Raw genomic sequence first — 21,565 nt, 5'->3', positions numbered from 1 at the left:
GTCCAGGGCAACTTCCTTCCGATAACAACGGAGGCAATTTATCCATTTGAGGATATGGCTAAAATTGAAATGGAAATGAGCCTAGTTGCCGAAGTCTTGCCAAAGGTTCTATTTTTATTGAGCACCATCTTGTTGTTAAGAGCCTATTGAAGCTGAGAAATAGAAGTGAGATCTGGAAGAAGTAGGTGATGGTGATTTAAAATATATGAAACTGTTCAGGTAATACGAACCAGAAACTTCTCGGTGACTCAGTGTTCTATTATTGTGGCCATATAAATTACACCATTCTCGTGCTTGTGTGAAAGGTCTATACCTGGGACAGCAGACCAGGAAAGTCACGTCCACAGAGTTATGCTACCGTTTCGTCTCGGGTTGAATGGACTGTGTCACCCCATAAAGATGTAAAAATAGTCATCAACCACAGAGTGTAGAGTGAAACTGCATGTCTGTTACCACTGGAGAAGTTGTACAGACTGCACTTGGTATTTGTCCTTTGAAAACGATGGACAGCTGTGAGGATTCCCAAACTGTCTCTTTCTCACCAGACTCACCAGAAACCTCAGAGAGGTCTATGGTCTCTCCATCTCAGGATTTCATGTCTTAAGTAGTCCTGTGTTGTCCAGAGAAAATTACTAGTCATGTAAATGTTTTGCTGTAAGAAATATTTTTCAGTTCAGGACTTCATAGCTCACACTAGTGAATAAATCATCAGAATCTCATCTTCAGGTTTTCCTGACAGAAACAGGTGTATCTATTGGAAATAAGGACATGATTATTTATCAAATGGATCTCCAGGACTATGCTGTGTAGTTGTACTGTGGTTTGCTGATCAGTGTAGAGAGGCATGACCAGCTGCCTCAGCACTGCCTGTGCACAGTGTACCAGAGAGGTGTTTTTCCTCTTGCACAAACACAGAAAGATTTTCTCCATTCATCATCATCTCTTGATGTCTTTGTGGGGAAGAAGAGGACTCCTGGGTTGTGGCTTCTGCTGGTACACCAGGGGCAAAACGAGGAGGCTGGAGCTGGCTGGAAGTAAGGCACACCAGACCAACACTCCTCTGTTTTCAACAGGTGTTTGTATTGTGCAAAACCACTGCAATAGTTTTTGAGAAGAAAACATTTTTTGTATGTCAGAAGGATCACTGGGGAATGATGGCCAATGCAGGGCTTCAGAAAGCATGAGAAAAGCTTGATAATTCAAGGTCTCTCTGTGAAGGAAGATGACTTTATGCCATCTCTCTTCCAGAAAAGGGCAGGAGGTCTTGAAGGAACAGGGCACTGCAGTTGGTCTATTAAGACCATTTCAGCCTTGCAGAACTCAGGGAGGGTGCTGCAAGAGAGAACTCTGGAGTTAATGAGATTGGAACTGGAACTTTCAGTGTGTAGAGGAATTTCAGTCCACTCTTGAATCTAGACTTGGTGTCATGTCAGCCAGCAGCTAAGTACCACGCAGCCACACCCCAATGGGATGGGGAGGAGAATCAGAAAGGGTAAAACCCATGGCTTGAGATAAGAACAGTTTAATAATTGGAAGAAAGTAAAATAAAATAGAAATAACTGTAAGGAAAAGGGAGATAACAAAAACAGAGAGAAGGACAAGTGTTGCACAGCACAGTTGCTCCCCACCTCCTTGCTGGTGCCCAGCCAGTCCCTGAGCAGTGATCCTTCCCCCCAGTGTATATACTGGGCATGATGTTGTATGCTGTGGAATATCCCTTTGGCCAGTTCAGGTCCACTGTCCTGGCTGTGCTCCCTGCCAGCTTCTTGCTCACCTCTGCACTGGCAAAGCATGTAAAACTGAAAAGTCCTTGACTAAGAGTGAGCACTACTTAGCAACAACTAAAACATGAGGGATGATATTCCCTCTCATCCTAAATCCAAAACATAGCACTGTGCCAGCTACCAGAAAGAAAATTAACTCTATCCCAGTGGAAATCAGGCCACTGGCTAAAATTAATGTAGGAGATGGAGAGAGATGCAGCATTTGACATAGCTAGGCATTGCTGGAAAATATACCAGTAGAGATGAGACTGCATAGACTGATCTGAGTCCTGCATTACCAGAGACATTGACAAAGGGGAAGATGAAGTAAAGAATGCCTTAAGGTTTTTCTGTGAAATGGTCTTCCTCCAAGGCAATGCTCTGTAAAAAACTAAAATGAAAATCAAATCTATACTGGGGTTCTCAATATTTAAAAAATAATTTTAAAAAATTTTAAAAATTAGGCTTGCTGAAACTCTTCGCTTTTCAAAGATTTAGATTTTCATGCTGTTGTTATCTGGTACAGCACCTGATATAGACTTTTCTTGTAGCCTGAATTTGCAGTCCAGAAATGCTAAGAACATGACAGAAACAGTACTCTTGATTATCTTTTGTCTTGTGCAGTTACTGCTTTTCCAGAAGGCTTGTCTTCAAGTTTTCCATAAGTACAATTGGATTTTAAAAAAATAATAATAATTTTTTTTAGGTAGGACCATTGCCTATTAAAAAAATAAAACATTGTTTTGTACAAGCCAAAATCTTACTACTGTTGTTCTAGCCTGATTCTTGGCATCTGAAGGAAAACAAATCTTTGTGCATTAGGTATTCAGAGGCAACTTTAAATTATATGTGCAGTGCCTTCATTATATGCTATTCTTTCTTACTGTCTTTTGACTGAAGCACAATAATAAGAATTCTCCATTGCAAGACAACGGAATAAATGTAAGGTTGTTCATACATAGGAGAAAATCCTTTAATAATTTTGTAACCCTACCTGGGAGGTCTCTGCTTGAAATCTTTATCAGATGAGGCTGTTTTACCTAACACTCCTGCAGGTTGGTGCTTTCCTCCTTTGGGTGTAATCTTGGGGGAAGGCTGTTTGGAATGCCCTGGTGCTATGCAAGTCTTGCAGCCTGCACCTAAGTTCAAGGCCATGAGGTCTGGCCAAGAGGAATAATGGTGTTTCCTTAGCACGAGTGCTGGTGTGCCATTGGAGCTAAGCGCAGGCAAGCAAGGACACGGCCTGGCATCTCTTGGACCTGCAGGCCACACTGTGGTAGCACCAGCCTTCCCTGTCACAGTGTGCCACCGTGCTTTCAGCGTGGGAATGGGTGTCACCATGGCAGGGCTTCTCGGGAGACCTGTGGCCCTGCTATACCTTCCCTTGAGTCTGGCTGTGTTAAAGCTTTGGGGAGATACCAAAGCTGCTTACTCTGGGTGAGAGAAGCTGAAGCACTGCCTGCTGAGGTCTGGTTGGTGTTGCCCGAGCTGCTTTTGCTTCTGACTTGATTAGCACACTTCAATGTCTCTCACCTTCTGTTTCTGCTGAAGTTGTTTTTACCCCCTCTTTTAGCTTTTATAAAATCAACTCGCAATCCCTCCCCACTCCCATTCTACAGCTCCTAGTTATGTTATCTTGTGTTTGCAGTGATGAGGGTTGTTAGAAATGGCATTTTTGGTTGCATTTTTTCAGTCCATGAAGTCCACAGTCAGAACTAAAAATACCAGAGGTCCATGGCATTACTTGGCAATCCTCTGGTCATACTGCTTGTAGCCACTGTTGCTTGGGCAGTTCCCAAGGGTGCTTCAGTGGGGAACATCCATGCTGCTCAGAGTTACAAATTACTAGTCAGATGTCTCGAGTAGATAATCCAGAGGTTTCAATCTGCTGTAAATGAAAAGTGAACAGAAGGGAAACCACGAGTGTGTCAGCATCACCATCTTCTTTCCAGAATCCTGTGATAAATCTGATAACACTGTTCTGAGAATTGCTTGCCTACTAATTATTGGAAAAGCATTACCTTTTCTTTGTGTCTGTAATTAGCATTTCAGCTTGAGTCTAAGGCCTGATGATAAATGAGCCTGGTATGCCAACAGTTCAGTAAATGATGAAAATCTGAAGTCTGTGTTTGCTTACTTTCTTTCTCCATAAAACAAACAAAACTTGAGCTGATCTCTGAGTAGAAATGGTGTCAGAAATGATGTGGTCTAAAAGAGGAGGTTGGTTTTATTTCTCCATTTCCTCATCGGATGGCTCACAGTACATGTAAACAATGCAATAAATAAATAGTCCAAGTCCAATCTTAGCTAAGATAACCATGAAAAATCTGTTTATGTGTTCCTAAATCAGAAGACAGAAATGCATCTCCTACAAACTGATAGGAGAATTGTAGAGTAAGTCTTTAAAAGTATGATCCGGAGCAGCCAAGATTTCCAGATAGCACACTCTGAAACTTAGTATCCCTGTAAAACAATTGATAACAAATGTTGATGTAAAAATATTGTATGTTCATTGAGATAAGTCTTTTAGGGACGGAGAGCAGACTGAAAAGTTAAGGCAAGCTGTTTGAAATGGTGCTCAGGTTCTGTCTGCTGTGCTGGCTTGTGGGGTTTGAGATGCAGAACCTGGTACGTGGCCATCTGAACAACAGCATGTCTGAACGCGAGACTTTTCTGAACAGGATTTGTGCTAAGCGTGTTGTCTGGTTTGTTTAAAGGTACGAGCTTGCTCCGAAGGTGTCGGAGGTCTCTTGCAGACTATTTGGAGAGATAATTCATAGAGGCTTCTCTAAATGACAGCAGATGGGAAATCACAGAATTTAGCTGTAGTCTGATGTCTCAAGGAGAGATAAACCAGTGGGCAGACTGTGGAAGGTTATTCCAGAGGGGAAACCTCAACAGCTTAAGTAAACAGGACTTGAGAATACGTCCACTGCTACCTCCTAGCAACAAAAACTTACGAGGTTCAGCTGGCGCAGATCTGCTTGCTTGGAGGACGATTATGCATAATTCATGTTAGATTCAGGTCATTGTGACCTCAGACAAAATTTGGACTTGAAACACTATCCTCTGGCTCCTCTTGTAGAGCCCCCAGTTCCTTCATCTTCATGCAAAACACTGTGCCAGGGTGCCAGTGGGATCATGGGCAAATGTGGGCAGAGCCTGTTGGCTCTTGAATTGTCTGGGACAATAATTCGGGCTCTATCTGTGGTAGAGTTGAAAATGGTATGAAAAGGTCAGGCATGTATTGCTTTCAGTTGGAGGAGTGATGCTTGGTAACATTTCACTAATTCTGAAGGATTTCTTCGTCAGCTGGTAAGACAGAGTCATAGATGACAAGCAAGTTTATCGTCATCTTCCAAGTGTTTCCTACTTGTAATTTACAAGAGAGGAAGCTGTAGTGGTGTACTGTGCCTGCTATAGAGAAGGTTTCTTCCCTGGTGCTTGATAGGCATTCACTGGACACTCCTTCCTCCTGTTCTACTAAGAAACAAGATGGTAGTTTGGTCAGAAATAAAGCTTTAGCTGTTAAAATATTTAAAAGACCTTTTTCTTACTTGCTCTTGTGTTCTTCTCACCCCACCCCCCTCCCCAAGTTGTTCACAAAATAAAAACAGACAAACAGAACCCCAAAACCAACTGAAACAAATAAACCCCCTCTAGCCAAATAATTATCTTTAGCCTTCCCAGGAAGGGAGACATTAATCTGTGGGGATTTGTTTATATTTCTCTCAAATACGCGTTAAGCAGGATGAACTTGCTTCTTGCAGAATGGTATGTGTTTACTTTGTCATGGCCGTATCAATAAAGGTTTTCTGTGTGCTTTACAAGTTGGCAAACTGGAGAGAGTGTTGTGCAGCTGGACTTGCGTTGAGTCTGGGCAGTACCTGGAACACGAAGCTACAGGGCTGGGAACATGCCTGCTCCAAAACTGAGGTGGTCTTTGAAGAGGAATTGCAGAAGCCAGTACTCGAAGCTTCAGAGGCTGCGTGTCTGTACCTGGGTGGTGAATGGGTGAAACGTTCATAGCTTAGCTAGGAGATCTTTTGGGAGCATTGTTGTTATTTTTGCTAGTATTAAATGAAAAATCTGAATTTGTTACAAGAAACTGTCCATAAATTGTGCCTAGTCCTTCTTCCTTGCTTGCAAGCGGAAGGCTCCAAGGTTTTAAAAAACACTGCCCTTTCTTCTGTGCTACTCCTGGTTATGTGGAATACTCAGAAAGGAAACTGAGGATTGGCAAATAATACCCACCCTGCAGGAAAGTCTGTATAAGAGAGAAGATTACTACAGGGATGGCTAAGAGCTTTTAATGTAATGATGAAGAAAATAGTCAGTGGAGCTAATACTTGTGGGGAATAAATTCTTCATAGAAAGTTGAGAAATGTTCTTCTGAAAATGGTAAAAGTAATTGTAAAAGCTGAATGGCGTGGCATTTAATTACGTAAGGAACGAAAGAGGCTAAAAAAAATAATAACCTGGTATATCAGAAAGCAATTTAAAATATAAGCTAGGGAAAATGGAATATTTCTGTCACAATAAGATGAATTCCACCACTGGCTGCATTGATTTCGTGTCTCAAGTTTTGTTCCAAACAGATCTGTAACTGGAGGGGAATGGGGATGTGGGAAAGGCACACTTTTGTTCCCTCAGCCTCCCAAGCCAGCTCATTCCCCTGCTTAGCAAGAATGGTGAGAAAAATATGGATAAAAATACAAACAGGACTTAATAATTTAGTTAGCGCTGATGGTCATCCAATCCCCAGTTGTCTGGTAATTGTCTCTTTCAAAGGGATCATTTGAAGCAGAGCTTGATATGCTTTGTGCATGTCAGTAAACTAAGCTTGTTAGTGTACAGTGCAAAGGCCAAAGCTGAATTCTTCTGGGTATTCACAGCCTTTAATAAATAGCGCGGCAGTGCCGAGGAGGAATCATTCCTTACACCCACTCGCCCTTAAGATGTTTCCCTTCAATTCAGGAATTAATATTCAGTTGAAAAGTTATTTTACATTTTGTGTCTTTCAAAATATTCTTGGCACTGCATAGGAGTCAGTCTGCGGAGGGGTGGGATGGGTTGGGGGTTTTTTTTCCCCCACCTACCTTCTGCAGGGAAGATCTGGAGCCAAGAAGTAGCTGTTAGACTTTTAGGTTTGTCTGCTTTTTGGCTTGAGGTTGGGGGTTTTTTCGGTCTCATAGTGCTGTTTCCTGAGCTGTGGAGCTCCTGCTCCATCTTCTTAGGGCAGGGTTGGCGTGTTACTGTGGCATGAGAGGTCCAAACATCAGGTTATCAGGCTGTTGGCAGAAGATCTTGCTGTGACGTGGTCCCAACTCTGCCAAATTGGAACAATTAGGGCTAAAGCTCTAATTGTGGCGAGTGTCCACACAGAATTTTTTTTCAAGTGATTGGGGAATTTCTTTTAGGAGAGTGTCTGGTTTGCAGTAATTTTGCAAAGGGAAAGAATAGTTTGAGGTGTTTTCAAGGAAACAGAGTTGTTTATGGATGTCATTTTTGGCAATGATTTTGTTTGAACAGTTTTAGTCACCTCATAGTTTTAAGTAAGAAACTGAAATTTTGCAAGAGTGTGGGCTTGAGGTATTAAGAATAACGAAAAGAAGGGCTGGCTGAAATGTGTTGCAGAACTCCCTGTGCTGAATGATTGGATGATAAAATGCTGGAGGAAATTGCTTGTAGATAAACGAAAGCAATGCATGTAGGAGGAGGAGGGCAGTCACAATGCAGAGCATGCCTGATGAGTGCTGCACCAGGCGTTAACTGCTCTGGAAGAGACTTAGTGGTTGTCCTGTAAAAATGGCAGCGAAATGATAGACAAAACAGGTGTCAGTATGTGTTAGTGAAGGAACAGAAGACAAAACAGAAAGCATGAACATGCTGCTGTGTAAATGTGTGGTGCTCCCCTGTCTGCAATACCATATGCGGCTCTGGTCCTCCCTGTCTCCCATTTCACCTCCCCCAGTCCGCAAAGTGTTGTACAAAAGAAGAAAAATCCGAAGTATGACATGATAAAAAGCTACCAGGAGTCCTTGGTCTGGAAGGAGACCTGCAAAAATGATGAATGTCACAAAGAGATGGGGAGTGAGTGTCTGCTGGCTTTCCAAGGAGATGAGCAGGAAATGAGCACAAGAGAGCTGTGAAGAGGAAGATGAAGGGTTCTGCTGCAGCTCTGGGGCTCTTGTACTGCCAGCCAGCTTGCTCTCTGAATTCAATAAGGAGAGGACAAGAGATGGTCATGGGGTAGGAGGTATAGGGTAATTTTCTCCTGGATGGGCCAAGCTGAGCCCTGCTTGAGGGAGCTGGGTGACATTCTGGCCAGTGTCGGAGAGCAGTCACTTGATGCAGCTGCCAGGGCAGGAACCTCCTGGGTTATGCCTGTGGTGTAACTGGTGGTCACCTCTCATGTGAGCACCCATTTGCTGTGTGTGATGGGCATGAAGCTGACCAGTAGCTCAAGTCAAAGACACTTTAAACATAATCTCACATTGTACTGTATGTGTTATCTGAAGCCATGGACCCTACACATGAAAAACTAATAAATTTTGGAATTCGTAATCTTATCTGTGGAATAGTGTCTCATCTGTAAGATGCTCCCTTTGTCTAAGCCATTTTCTCTGAAAAGAAATGTCATGCAATATTCCTGAAGCATTTCAACGATGTAGAAATGAGCACATAAAAACAATTATGCATGCTTGGAGAATCCTGTCCTTAGAGGAGAATTTTAATTCCTAGAGTTTTTTTAGAAAGGTGCAAGCAAGAAGCTGAACACGGACCAGGGAAAGGGAACAAATTCATGAGGCTGAAGATCAAGAGAGGACTTCCCAGCATGTGAGGAGAGATTCTGCTCAGATATAGTTGTGTTAAGTGAACCAAAGTAATGGTATATGATTGATGATGATAATTCTGGTACTGGTAGCTATTTTGTTGCTGATTTAGCCAGTTGATATTACAGTCTTTGTTGGTATTGCTTGTCTAAGACACATACTCTGTTGTTGTTCTTCCATTTCCTATCTTACGATGGCTAACTTTTCCCTTTCCTGTTCCAAAACGAATTAAGTGCTGTTTAATCATAACCAAGCAGTTTAGATAAGAAGATGCTCTTTGATAATCATGATTTTTTTTTTTAATATGTATTTTTTTCCTTTGGTATATTCTCAGAATCATATTTTGGATGCTCTGTTCATCTACAGGAAGTCTGAGTTCCCAATTGTAACACCTGGGTTAAGTTCTTAATATCAAATGATACAAAGTCAATGCCATCAAAATAACCCATAGAACCATAGAATCACAGAATGGTTTCTGTTGGAAGGGGCCTTAAAGACCATCCAGTTCCAACACGCCTGCCGTGGGCAGGGTCACCTTCCACTAAGCCAGGTTGCTCAGAGCTCCATCCAACCTAGCCATGAACACTTCCATGAAGTCCACACTTCCACAGATTCTCTGGGCAGCCTGTTCCAGTGCCTCACCACCCTCAAAGAAAAGAATTTCCTCCCAGTATCTAATCTAAACCTAGTCGCTTTCAGTTAGAAACCATTCCCCCTGTCCTGTCACTAAATTTGCTTTGTGAAGGCTCATGCAGGACTAATTCAGCTTTCATCTAGAAATCTTCCTCTCGTGTGTTGCAATAACATGCAAGCACGTGGAAACTTTGATTTTCTGAAATGTAACATGACTGGGAAAAAACCACCAAATGTCTTTGGTGTGATGCCTGGAGTTCTGCTGCCATCCTCCATTTTATTCCTGGGAAAATACCTACTTTAACTTGCAGTGTGAAGCTTTGCTGATCAATATGTTACAAGCACAGTAAAGTTTAAGAAATTGCCTCCATTACTATCTTGAGATGAGAAATTGATTCAGCTGCATTCTCTTTCTGCTAATTCATCTGTGCTTTCCATTCCCATAAAAGGTATTATGTGCTCCTTATTTTCCAGCAGCATCATCAATCCTAATGAAGAGAGAAGACTGAAAATTTATATTGTGTATATGGGATAGCTGATCTCTGACTTAGCTCTTAATTTGTAAATGTTGCTGTGGGCTTCACTTCTCAGCTTTTCCTTACTGCGCTTTGTTTGTATGCAAAATCTAGGGGCTGGGATGGAAGCAAAGCTGAAGAATATGGCAAAGGAATAAGGAATATAACGCTAGATTGCTTTCTAATCTAAACCTCAAAAAAATGAGATGGTGATTAAATTTGATGGAAAGAATTAAAATCTCCTTTGTGAATTTGATGTACATCTGCAGTGCTTGGTCCTGCATTAATTATGTTGGGACTTTTTTCGGTACTTATCAGCCATCAGTTCTCTACCTCTGGCTCTAAAATGTCTAAAATTTTACTTTTTAACTGTGTTATTATGTGTGAGACCTTTGCACATGTCTGGTAAGTTCTGTAACCCTGCATAGGGGTGGTATTGTAGCTCTAATGATGAAAGTGGTATAGTGGGAAAAGCAGCCAGAACAAATATGAAAAACAGGAAAGGGCTTTCCTGGGTATTTCAGTTGTTGTTGTTCCTAGTGTCCATCAGCCTGGCCTCTGTAGGAAACTACCAGGAATGGTTTGTCTGTAGAATATTTCGGCATTTTTACGCTTAATAGTAGCATCGTTTGTTCAGAGCAGATGGATAAATGAAAAAGAAAGCAAAACTATATATTGTGACTTTGGTCATGGCTCATGATATAGCAGTTATTTTTTTTAATTAAATTTAAACATATTGGCAGGTTCTAAATAGCTGTGTTAAACTGAGGCAAGAAATGCCAACATTTTCCCTCTTGGCTCCACTGATGTTCATCTCAGGTTTTCTCTGTGTGTCTAAGTATTTTTTCTTACAAACAAATGGTACTCAATTTTTAGTCAACTCTAAGGTTCAACATGCCTGTTACAAATCTAGAGGTGTTTAAATAGCAGTGTGAAAACCAAGTCAGATAAAGCATTAAGTACATGGGAGTTTATTAAAACCTTATTTCAAGAAAGAGGCAGGTTCATGGATTTGCTTAGAAAAGTTGTGAGCAGACAGGATGCAAGCAGGTGATGAATGGTTTGTGTTTGGGGGCATGTAGCATATAGGCTCACGTTTGTTGCAAGACACGGGTGCACACAGGTTTTAGTTACTGGGGCTCAACATGATAATGTTGTAATCAAAAACTCATGCAGATCCAAGAAAATCCATGCGATGCTACCAACATTGACCATCAGCCGAGGTGTTCTGTTAAAGAGAGACATTGTAAGCAGGTCAGACTTTTTAAGGGGCTCTGCTGTCTCTCATGGTGCACACTTTGATGGGTTGATGTCTGGATTGTGCTGTGCTGTTTTCTGTGGGCTTGGGGGAAGATGAACGGGGAAGAAGAGGCTGGTGTCGGGCAGGACAAGGGAGTTGCTTGCGTTTCTCTCCCTCGCCCTACTGGATAACTAAGGGAGGACACTTGTTCTGTGCAAGGATCTGCTGGACTTGGGGGGTGGCTTTTTCCTGTCACAGTGTTTGGGACCCATTATCAGAGATTTTAAAAGAATAATTTTAATGAGTGAACGTAGCGTGATGGTGAGAGGAAGTAAATGTTGGTTGAGATCACTGAGGTTATCTGTGATCATTTCTACATTTTCCTCTTAAGCCTGGAATGACTTTCCAAAACCCAGCGGGGCTCAATGCAGATGAAGAGTTTTCCACTGATACCAGTGAGCTGTGAATTGCACCCCAAGTTTCCAGGCCTATTTCACAGAATCATAAAATACCAGATGGGAAGGCACCTCAAGGACCATCTGGTCCAGTATGGAAGACCTTGCATGTTTTGCTGTACGCCGTAAGGTTCTTGTTAGCCCACTCTTCCAGCTTATCCAGGTCTTCCCTGCAGGGTGGCTCATCCTTCTGAAGTGTCCGCTGCCCCGCTTAGTTTGGTATCGTCGGCAAACTTTATCAGGGTACACTTGATTCTGTCTTTCAGATCACTTACGAAGGTATTAAACAGCTCAGTGTTGGGGGACCCCCACTTGTGTCACTTTGCCCTTGGTGAATCCATGCTGGCTTTTCCCAGTCACATGCTTCATTTGATTTGTGATAACCCCCTGCAGGATTTGTTTTATAACTTTACCCAGTGACTGAAGTATGGCTGATGGGCGTATAATTTCTCAGATCCCTCTTTAAGCTCTTCTTGTAGATGGGGTGGCATTAGCTGCCTTCCAGTCTTTTGGGATGTCCCCCAATCCTCTTGACTTCTCAAAGATCACGTAGAGTGGCCTCACAGTGATTTCAACCAGCCTTCTTAACACCGTCAGGTGCTGAGGGCCTTCCCATCTAGGCAGCAGCATTGACAAAAACAAATGTGTTGTTTTCATTTAGATAATTTAAGATGCCTTGTCTAGATACCTCTTCTGCACTGGGTGACAGCCTGATTTATCTCCCGCATCTTTGACTTTCATTAATCCCTCCCTTCCTGGTTGCTGTACCTGCTCTTGTTTGTGTGATACTTGTCATGTAGGTTGCAAGCTCTGGGCCAGCAAATCTCCTCTCAGGGAGAGCGTTTACCCTGCCTCTGGGTTCTGTCAAAGCAGCATGAGGTGCTGTGAAATCTCCATGGTCTCTGCAGTAGAGGCAAGATGTTTTATTTACTGCATCAACATAACCCATTCCTCATTTTGCAGTAGGTGCCAAGCTGAGTAAGAAGGAAAGATTCACTTACTTGTATTTCAGTCTGTAATTTGAAGGTCTGTGGATGTTATCAATCCCAGAGATTTGACAACAGTGCAGTCTCTCACAATCAGTAAGGGAAAGGGGTTCTTGGGTGTTCTTTAAAGGAGTTAGAGTGCTGATAGTTGCCTTCTGCCATAGTGACTTAAAGGATAGAGTAACCTGGAGACATTGTATTGAAGTCAGTATTTTGTTGTGTTGCAATAGGGAGCTCATTGTCACAAATCTGCTTGTGCCAGCTGGAAGATAGTCACATGTGGGGAAAAACTAATTTCCATTCTTTTGCTTTGTTTAGATACGTCACTTTGAGATCACAGAATGAAAGCAGCATGAAATGTTATGGCAAAGACAGCACAAAAAGATACAAGAATCTCACAAATCCTCAAAAATCAGGTAATGTCAGAGCATCATATGTCCAGTTTTTCAAAGGCTGTCTTGTTTAATAAGGTTCAGTGCTTTTTGACTGTTTTTCAAAATTTGGGCTTCTGAGTCCCTGTGAGTTTATTGATGGACTTCTCAAATCTGGTTAGCTGTGTGTCGGCTGTGTATCTAGTAAAATATTATTTTGTGTTCCACAATATGTCTGACACAGGAGATGTACACACATATCTTGAAGGACTACTTTGGCTATGTTGTCTCATACAAGCAGAAGGACATCAACTTAAGAAAAAAAGAAGCAGCAACCATGGTGGTCATGGTTTTTAAGCCATTGGATTTGACTTGGCTCCATTGCTAGGTACCAACATGGTGTGTTTTAGAGGGATGGACTTTTCAGAGGGTCCTGCAGCTGCATTTCTCAAAACTCTCCTTTGGGGGAGACACCAGGCTCAAAATAGGTGTTCCCTCCCCACTGAAAGCTTAGCCAAATGCTATTTACCACATGCTACTACTTGTGCTTGGTTGTTTTGATTGTTTATCTGTCTCAGGATGTTTCCTCCTTACCTGTTTTTGCAAATCCTAGCATATGTTCTTTGGCTGTTTCGGAGCATTTCCAGTTACAGAAAAAGGCAATCACATTGCACTCTTCAGAGTGTAAACACTGCAGAGGTCAGGAAGAAACTGCTCAAGTGCATTACAGCAGTGCTCACCTTAAACTAAACTTGTAGGCTTATCATGGCTGTGGTCACAGCGATAGCTGCTGGATTAATGTTTGAAAATTTCCCCTTCTCCCCCAAATCAACAGCAGTGACCAAAGGTTGTAATGTAGCCACATACAGTAACTGAATGAGGTTTAACCTCTCTGTCCTGAGTTCTTTTCATGTCTGCAGAACCAGGATCTTGCTGGGGAATAACAAGTCGCTCAGTTCAGTAATAGAAGTAAACTAAAATATGAAGCTGAAGACAATTTTGATGATAGGACGTGTTTATTTTCCAGGAAGCGTTTGAGAGTATTGCCCTTGATGTAGGACTTGGCAGAAGGGACTACAATTTCACCTAAGCAGTCAGTAAACCCAGGTTGGCTGAAGAGATTTCAAATCAAGTTTCACTTGATCAAATATGCAGCAAAGTATCAGCAAATACTAAAGAAAATAAAAGTACTGTGTTTATCACAGGTGATCAGTCCCTTTAGTTAGTGCTGTCTTTGGTATGCTTTTTAGTCACTTAGTCATGGAACATGCAGTTCAAGTGCCCTTTTGGCCTTAGTCAAGGCTTGTATTTTATTTTTATTCCTAATCAGTATTGTGAGGAGATCACATCATTTTATGTTTGCCATTTTTATGAAGTAATGTGATACCTGCTTCAGTTGCAGTTCTCCGAACCCTTCAGAGTACCTTGAGACTGTAACACCAATTCACCGACAGCAAAGATAATCAGATTTGTTGAAGCAACCTTCTTTGTTTCTTTGGGACTCATGAAATTGTATCTGCCTTAAACTAAATTCAGTTAATGGCTTTATTTAGAAATCAGCCTTCTCTTCTTGAATAACCAGAATTCTGTTAGTTTGGGAAAAAAAAGTTTTCATTAAATTACCAGTGCCTCAGAATGCATTTTTACATAGATCAAAAGGAGAGGAAAATGTTGCCGATTGTTTGTCTTCCTCCTTTCTTCTCCCCCTTTTCTAGAGACTTTCCTGAGATGATAAACTCTTGTTTTTCCTGTTAGGTTCGTTGGGGTTGGTGTTTGGTTTTTTGGGGGTTTTTTTTTGGCTGCCTTTTTTTAAACTTCACTGAAGTAGAGAGATTGCTCGGTTCCTCTCCCAATGCCATCGTTGTTCTCCCCTCCCCCAAGTCCAATGTGTTTTTTATTAAACCGAATTAGGACATTCTAGTCTCTCCTAAGAGTGGAAATGGGAACAGCTTAAATGAGCAGCCACATGAGACTCAGCAGCCTCTCCAACTGCACTGCAGAAGCTTAGCTGTAAAGGGAATGATAATTTTTGAAGGATTTGTGCAACTGTTGAAGAATTACCAGCATTAATATTAAAAAGCAGCTAATCTGTTTTTCCTTTTCCATTTTAAGAGTATATAGCTTTCTTACTATGCTTGCTATAAAAATTAGTCTACTAAATATTTTGCTTCCTTTCAGTCCTCTTCCCTTTTGTAATTCATCTATTTGCATACTTTCTTGTATACTGAAGTGAGTTTTTTGTTGTTGGCTTTGCTTAAAAATGTCAGCCTCTGGATTTGAATGCAGATACAGGAGTGGGTTTGAGATCTCTGCCATTCAAAACAAGCCAAAACTGAAGTGCAGTAGAAACCATAGGAGCAACTGTATCCAGGATTGGGATGAAAAGGTTTTCATCCCTATAAGCATTTGTCTGTGAGATAGCTGTAGAAAATTTTTGGTCCTTGAAATCCGTATTGCTACTTCAGTGTTTACTCTAACCAAAACAGCCATGAGTCTGATATCTTCTGACCCTTATTTTCAGTCTCTGCCTCTCTTCATTGCTATATCAGATATCTTCAGGATTTCTATAGATACTTTTTTTTAAAAAAACAGAGTAGGTCTTTGAGTTATCATCTCACCTCTTTTTCCCTTTTCCTCTCTGCTGGCTCACCCAACCATCTTGCCTAGCATTGGAAATTATTCATTCTCTTTGAGTACTGTGCTGATTTTTTCCCAGGCTTATTTTCTTTGCCAAGCAAAAAGGACCAGGGGCTTGAACTCTTGTCTGCATGAAAAGTTATGAGGGCAAACCTGGTACCTAAACAGGCCACAAGAGCACAGGGAGTCTCTGAAATATGCCACTCTTACTCTCCTAATTCTGTGCTGCTCAGCCTTCCAGCATTACTCTGGTCTGAAGATGTAGGGACAGTGCCAGCTTCGCACCTGAGAGCTGGGTGTGAGCAGTGCAGGTGGGTCTGTTCTTGGGTAGCACTCCCTTGCTTTTCAAAGCTGCCCTTCTGGCTGGGGTCGCAGTGGTGTAGTGGCCAGCTGAAAACTGTGCCTGTCTGTGCCCAGCCGAAAGGCTGGGTTATGGTCAGCCAATGTGGCAGGGCTGCTGGTAGCACTGGTGTTAGCAGAATGCAGGCTGTCAGGGAAGGAACTGCTGTTTGTTCCTGTGTCTCTCCTAAAGGAAATCAGAGAGCCAAGATGATGTGAATGATGGCTGTCTTGGTTTAGGAAAAGCTTGGCTGGAGATCTGACAGTTCTGAATAAAAAAACAGGTCAATAAAAACATTCTCATAAAAAAAAGGCTAAAAAATGAATAAGAGAAACCCTGGTTTGTTTCTAAGGAAGCTAAGTAGGGGGAAAAATTGAAATGAAAGAAGGGAAGGGAGAACTTGATTTTGGATTTCATGTTAGCCGAAGTTAAGAATGAAGCTCATATTCCAGTGGCAGAAAGACAGCCACACAAGAGAGCCCTGTGTCAGCCTGTGTGACTGAGGGGTGGTAAGGCACGATTAAAACATGAGAACACACAGCAGTGACGCATTTCTGTGCAGGCCTTAAGTGTTAAAACACAGTTTAGGCTGCTAAGGATGGTGGTCAACTTCACTTTAGCAGAGGTTTTACCATCCCGGAGGGAGGGATGGACACAAGGAGGGATGGTGCCCAGCAAATGAGTATCTGATGGTGCTGTTGCTTGCAAGTAGCTGCAGATACTCTGTCCTGCAAAAGCTGGTTGAACATGAAGGGGTGGGGGTTTTTTTGCCACCTTATCCAGTCTTCTTTTTTTCAGGCTAGCTAGTAAGTAGTCTTTAAGAGCATGTAGATTTTTAGCTAAAAGGGACAGCTGAAAAAACTTGAAATAAGTTGGACAAACTGTAGGATCTAATTCCCTTTTGATACACAGCCATGCAGCCTACTGAGATGGGTTAGATTAGTGCTGTAATAACTTTACAGCCTTTTAGTGAGTCTGCTTCCTTCAGCATTTGCTCTCGTACAGTCTTTTGTCATCCCTCTCCATTAACTAAGTTCTGAAACTGGCTCTGGCTGACATTCAGCCCTGGTTTCGAAGCCCACACCCAGCCCAACTTTTATGCATTGACTTATTTGTAGTGGATGTCTTGTTCTGAAATTCATGTGAGTTCAGGCAGTTCAATTGTGTGACTGTCATTTGATCTGCTATTTTACTCGAGTTGAAAAATTCTGTGGGTTTCGGGTTCTGTGGTGTGTGATGGAGCCAGAAGTATTTATTTTATATAACTATCATCTTCTTGGTATTTCACTGCCTGTTGTCTTCTCTAAGTTCATAGAATAGCCTGGGTTGGAAGGGATCTTAAAGGCCATCTAGTTTCAACCCCCTGCTGTCAGCAGGGATACCCTCCACTAGACCAGGATGCTCAGAGTGCAATCCAGCCTGGCCTTAAACACTTCCAGGGATGGGACACACACAGTTTCTCTGGACAATCTGTTCCAGTGCCTCATTACCCTCACAATAAATAATTTCTTCCTAGTATCTAATCTAAACCTACACTCTTTCAGTTTGAAGCCATTCCCCCTTGTCCTGTCACTGCATGCTCTTGTAAAAAGTCCCTCTCTATCATTCTTGTAGGATCCCTTCAGGTACTGGAAGGCCACAGTTAGGGCACCCCAAAGCCTTCTCTTCTCCAGGCTGAACAATCCCCATTCTCTCAGCCTTTCCTCATAGGAGAGGTGCTCCATCCCTCTAACCGTCTTGGTTGCCTCCTCTGGATTCACTCCAGTGGCTCCATGTCCATCCCATGTTGGGAACCCCACAGCTGCTTCTGGCTCTCCAGTGATATAGTTTACAAAGGAAAAAAACTGAATCACCTTTATTGAAGGCTGATATTTTCTTCCATTTTGTGTTTACCAGAATTAAGGTATGGCATGCTTCCAGGAGAGACTATTTGTGTTGCCTTTCAGTTTCTTGTGTTTGAAGAGGGAGACAGCTGGAGTGTGTAAAGGCATTTCAGCCAGCTTGGTGGGCCTCTGGCTTTCAGTCTGGAGAATGGGGCTGTGCAAGTTGCAGGGGACCTTGTCGAAATGATGAGAAAAGAGTTGGAGCAAACCCTTGTCTCTGTCGAAATCAATTGAACTACCATTAGCTTGAGTCCAGATTTCATCCATAAACTTAAGTAGGGTATTTCTCTTTCTAGGCAGCCTACAGAAATGTTTCTGTCTGTTGGCATTTATTTTCATGTTTTTTGTAATGATTGCATAATTGGGATGTATCTGTAATGTCAGAAATGTAATAGGTTAAGTAGCATAAATGACTGTTAGGAAGAGAAGGAACACAGAACTGCAGAACCATTGTTGCTTTAAAACTTCTACCAGTTTAGTTGTTCAGTTTAACCATTTAGTAGTCAGAGTTGTTGCGATAAATGGCAGTGATGGGTGTTTAGGCATCAATGCTAAACACAAAGAAGGGAAAGCACCCTTATCTTCCTGTCTCTTAAATGGAAATCATTGAGTGTGCTGCTAATGGCTTCTCAGTTAGCCAGAGACTAACTTTGGTGCCCCTGAACCTTAATGATGTCGTGATATACTCTGGTTTTAATCTGACAAGAAATGTTTACTGTTAGCATTTTGTTAAAGGTGATAGCAAATGCTATGTGTACAGCATCAAGCCTTTGAATTTAAGCCTTTAGTTCAAGTACTAAAAAAACATTGGGTATCTAAGGGACTGGTTGATTACTGATTATGCTTTTATCATGTGCATATCTGGGTTTTTTTCTGTTACCTGAAGGTAGAATAACAATGCTTTTTAAACATTTGCATTTTTTACGTCCAGGTCAGTGATGCCTTTGAAAGGAATGGTTTCATCTTTCTTTTATTTTTATTTTGGGGGAGGGGAGATCATTGTTTGAAAACAATGCAATTTTTTTCAAATGTGATTCTGATAGTGACTAAACTTTCCAGTCCTTTTGTGACTTGATTGGTATTTTAATGTAAAATCCCATTATAATTTTTTTCAGATTTTTGCAAATGTTTCTGTATGACTCTGATGATAACTCTGTAATCTACCTGACAGACAGCAGCATGTCCCAACTCCCAAACCAGAACTGAGTTGAGGATGCTAGAACTCCTGAAGAGGAAATTTCAGTGAACCATTTTTTAATTTTTTTTTTATTCTGAGAGAGGGGAAGGAAGGTGTTTGTGCTAGTGCCACAGCTGTAAAACCTTTTGACTGCTATCCAGTGTCCTGAGACCTGTGACAGGTAACCCCCAGGTGAAAAGGTGCAGTAAGCGGAATTTGGCACGTGCCCAAGGGACAGCACTTTTTGTGGTGACTACAACACTAGCTGTGGCTGGTGGTACAGCTCACAGTATCAGCCACCATTGTGCATTGTGGGAAGAGAAGGGGTCAGGGGCCTGGTTGGCCACTTTATTCATTTTTGTAATGAAATCAGGTTGTTTGCAACCTTAAGTCTCTTACTGTCCTTACTCCTGGAATTCTTGTGGTCTTTTAATTGTCTCCTGGAGACGTTTGTTCTCCCTCACTGGTTTGTATTGTTTCTTGTCCTTTGACTAATACTTGTCATATCAGACTTTAAAAAGAAGGGCCAAACTCAAGGAACTTGGTGTAAATTACAGCTCTGTTAATAGGTGAAATGGGGCAAAGCTCCTATACAAAAGGTATACGTGTAGATCCAGAAGTGCCCTGTTTCTATGGGAGGATGTATTCTGAGCATCTTGACTGAGCTTCCTTAACTTGGCAGGCATGAAAGTAGATGCATGTTCCCTCTCTTCCTCTAAACGTTGATGGCCTTTCAGTGTGAAACACCAAACAGTGTTTATTTTTATGCCCTTTTAATGTTTTGTGGAGGGTTTGTTTAGTTTCCCTTCATAATTTTTAATAGGAAGTCTTTGAAGTTGGGTCATGGATGAAAAATCGTGTTGGCAGCCTGACTATTCATTGTTGACTCCTATCTTCTTTAATTGTTCATCTATAAAAAATCTGGAAGGGAGTGTGTTCAGAGAAACTGTGAAGCAATGTATATTTCTGGAAAGGGGAAATAAACTTGCAATTATTCTCAGCTATTATTTGTCACGTGAAGATGTTACATACTAATGGTTGCAGATGGTTTACACAAAAACTATACACACTGCAAACCCTCTTCATTGGGAGCTGTGGGTTTCTGTTATACATTATGCTAGAATGGAAAAGGTTTTTTTCTGCCTGCAGCTATGTATTACCCTCATTTGCTGTTGCTAGCACAAACTCTCTTTAATATGCATCCGGCAATGGTTAAAATTTTCTCCATCAGTGACTTTACGTTTATTCACGTGGATCGAGGATTCTTCTAAGGTTGAAAAGGTAAGGATGTTAGTGTGCAGGAGTCTTTGGTGGAGAGCTTTGCATTTAGAAAATCAGATGTGAAGGAGACAGCGTTAAGGCTTTGCTTTAATATTTCTGTGTTCTTGTTCAAGTTCAGGATCTGCTTTTATTTTAAAATGAATTTATGAGTGCATAAGCATATTGTACCTCTGTGCATATGTGTGACTGTAGACAAAGGGATTGCTTCATCTTGTGGAATAGTAAAACAGTCTTATCATGTGCTTATGTATTTTTTGTTCCTCAGAAACAGTACAGACATCTGTAAAATGTTATTTGAATTAAAGTTTATGTAATAAAAATTACAAAAGGCTGCATTCAGTAAAAATTTGCCTGTTAAAATCATGCAGCACAAAGAAGGAAGGGTGAGAAGGAGGAACAGAAGTTGGAGTTCAGCATCCCTGACGTAAGGTGACTGGGCAGAAAAGATTTCAGTTGACTGGTTTGGTCTTAGCAGACATACTCCAGGTCAGTCAGCCTCACCTTCATCCCTGGAAAGGTGATGAAACAGCTCATCCTGGATGTCAGCTCTAAGGATGTGGAGGAAAAGAAGGTTGTCAGGAGTAGTCAACAGGGATTCACCAAGGAGAAATAATAGTTTGACCAATCTGATAGCCTTCTATGATGGAATGTGTGGCTGTGTGGGTAGATGAGGGGAGAGCAGTGGATGTTGCCTACCTTGACTTCAGCAAGGCTTTTGACATCGTCTCCCATAACATCCTCGTAGGTAAGCTCAGGTAGTGTGGGTTAGATGAGTGAGCTGGATTGAGAACTGGTTGAAGGGATGGTCCCAGAGTTGTGGTCAGTGGTGCAGAGTCTGATTGCAGGCCCATTGCTAGTGGTGTTCCCTAGGGGCGAGTACTGGGGTCCAGCCTTGCTCAACTTACTTATCAGTGACCTGGATGAAGGGACAGAATGTACTCTCAGCAAGTTTGTTGATGATACAGAACTGGGAGGAGTGTCTGATTTGCCAGGAGCCTGTGTAGCTGTTCAGCAAGACCTGGACAGGCTGGAGAGTTGGGTGGAGAGGATCTTAATGACATTCCATGAGGGCAGGTGCAAGGGTCCTGCACCTGTGGAAGAATAACCCCATGGACCAGCACAGGCTGGGGGCTCAGCTGCTGGAAAGCAGCTCTGTGGAGAAGGACCTGGGAGTCCTGGTGGACAACATGCTGTCCATGAGCCAGCAGTGCCCTTATGGCCAAGGATGCCAAAGGTATCTGGGGGGGCATTAGGAAGAGCATTGCCAGCAGGTCAAGAGAGGTGATCCTGCCCCTCTCTTTTGCCCTAGTGGGGCCTCATATGAAGTGCTGTGTCCAATTCTGGGCTCTCTAGTTCAATAAAGGCAAGGAACTACGGGAAAGAGTTCAGTGGAGGGTTGTGGAAGTGATAAGGGGACTGGAGCATCTCTTATGTGGAGAAGCTGTTTA

The 21,565-nt window shown here is 42.0% G+C and overlaps 1 protein-coding gene across 6 annotated transcripts in view; it reads left to right on the top strand.

Moving 5' to 3' along the window:
* The window catches only part of TRERF1 (transcriptional regulating factor 1), an 89,075-nt gene that overhangs the window by 43,932 nt on the left and 23,578 nt on the right, over nt 1–21,565 (top strand). For all 6 annotated transcript variants that reach the window (XM_042051799.1, XM_042051803.1, XM_042051801.1 and 3 more), the window contains one exon: nt 12,747–12,844. The gene's annotated coding sequence lies outside the window, so the exon portion shown is untranslated. The remainder of the gene's footprint in view (nt 1–12,746; nt 12,845–21,565) is intronic.

Source organism: Corvus kubaryi, unplaced genomic scaffold (genome assembly GCF_017639235.1).
Source record: "Corvus kubaryi isolate FWS band 111438036 unplaced genomic scaffold, C.kubaryi_AGA036_p1.0 76, whole genome shotgun sequence".
Classification (NCBI taxonomy): Eukaryota; Metazoa; Chordata; class Aves; order Passeriformes; family Corvidae; genus Corvus; species Corvus kubaryi.
The sequence above is the reverse complement of the archived record's forward strand: the minus strand, read 5'-3'. Positions and strand labels throughout refer to the sequence as shown.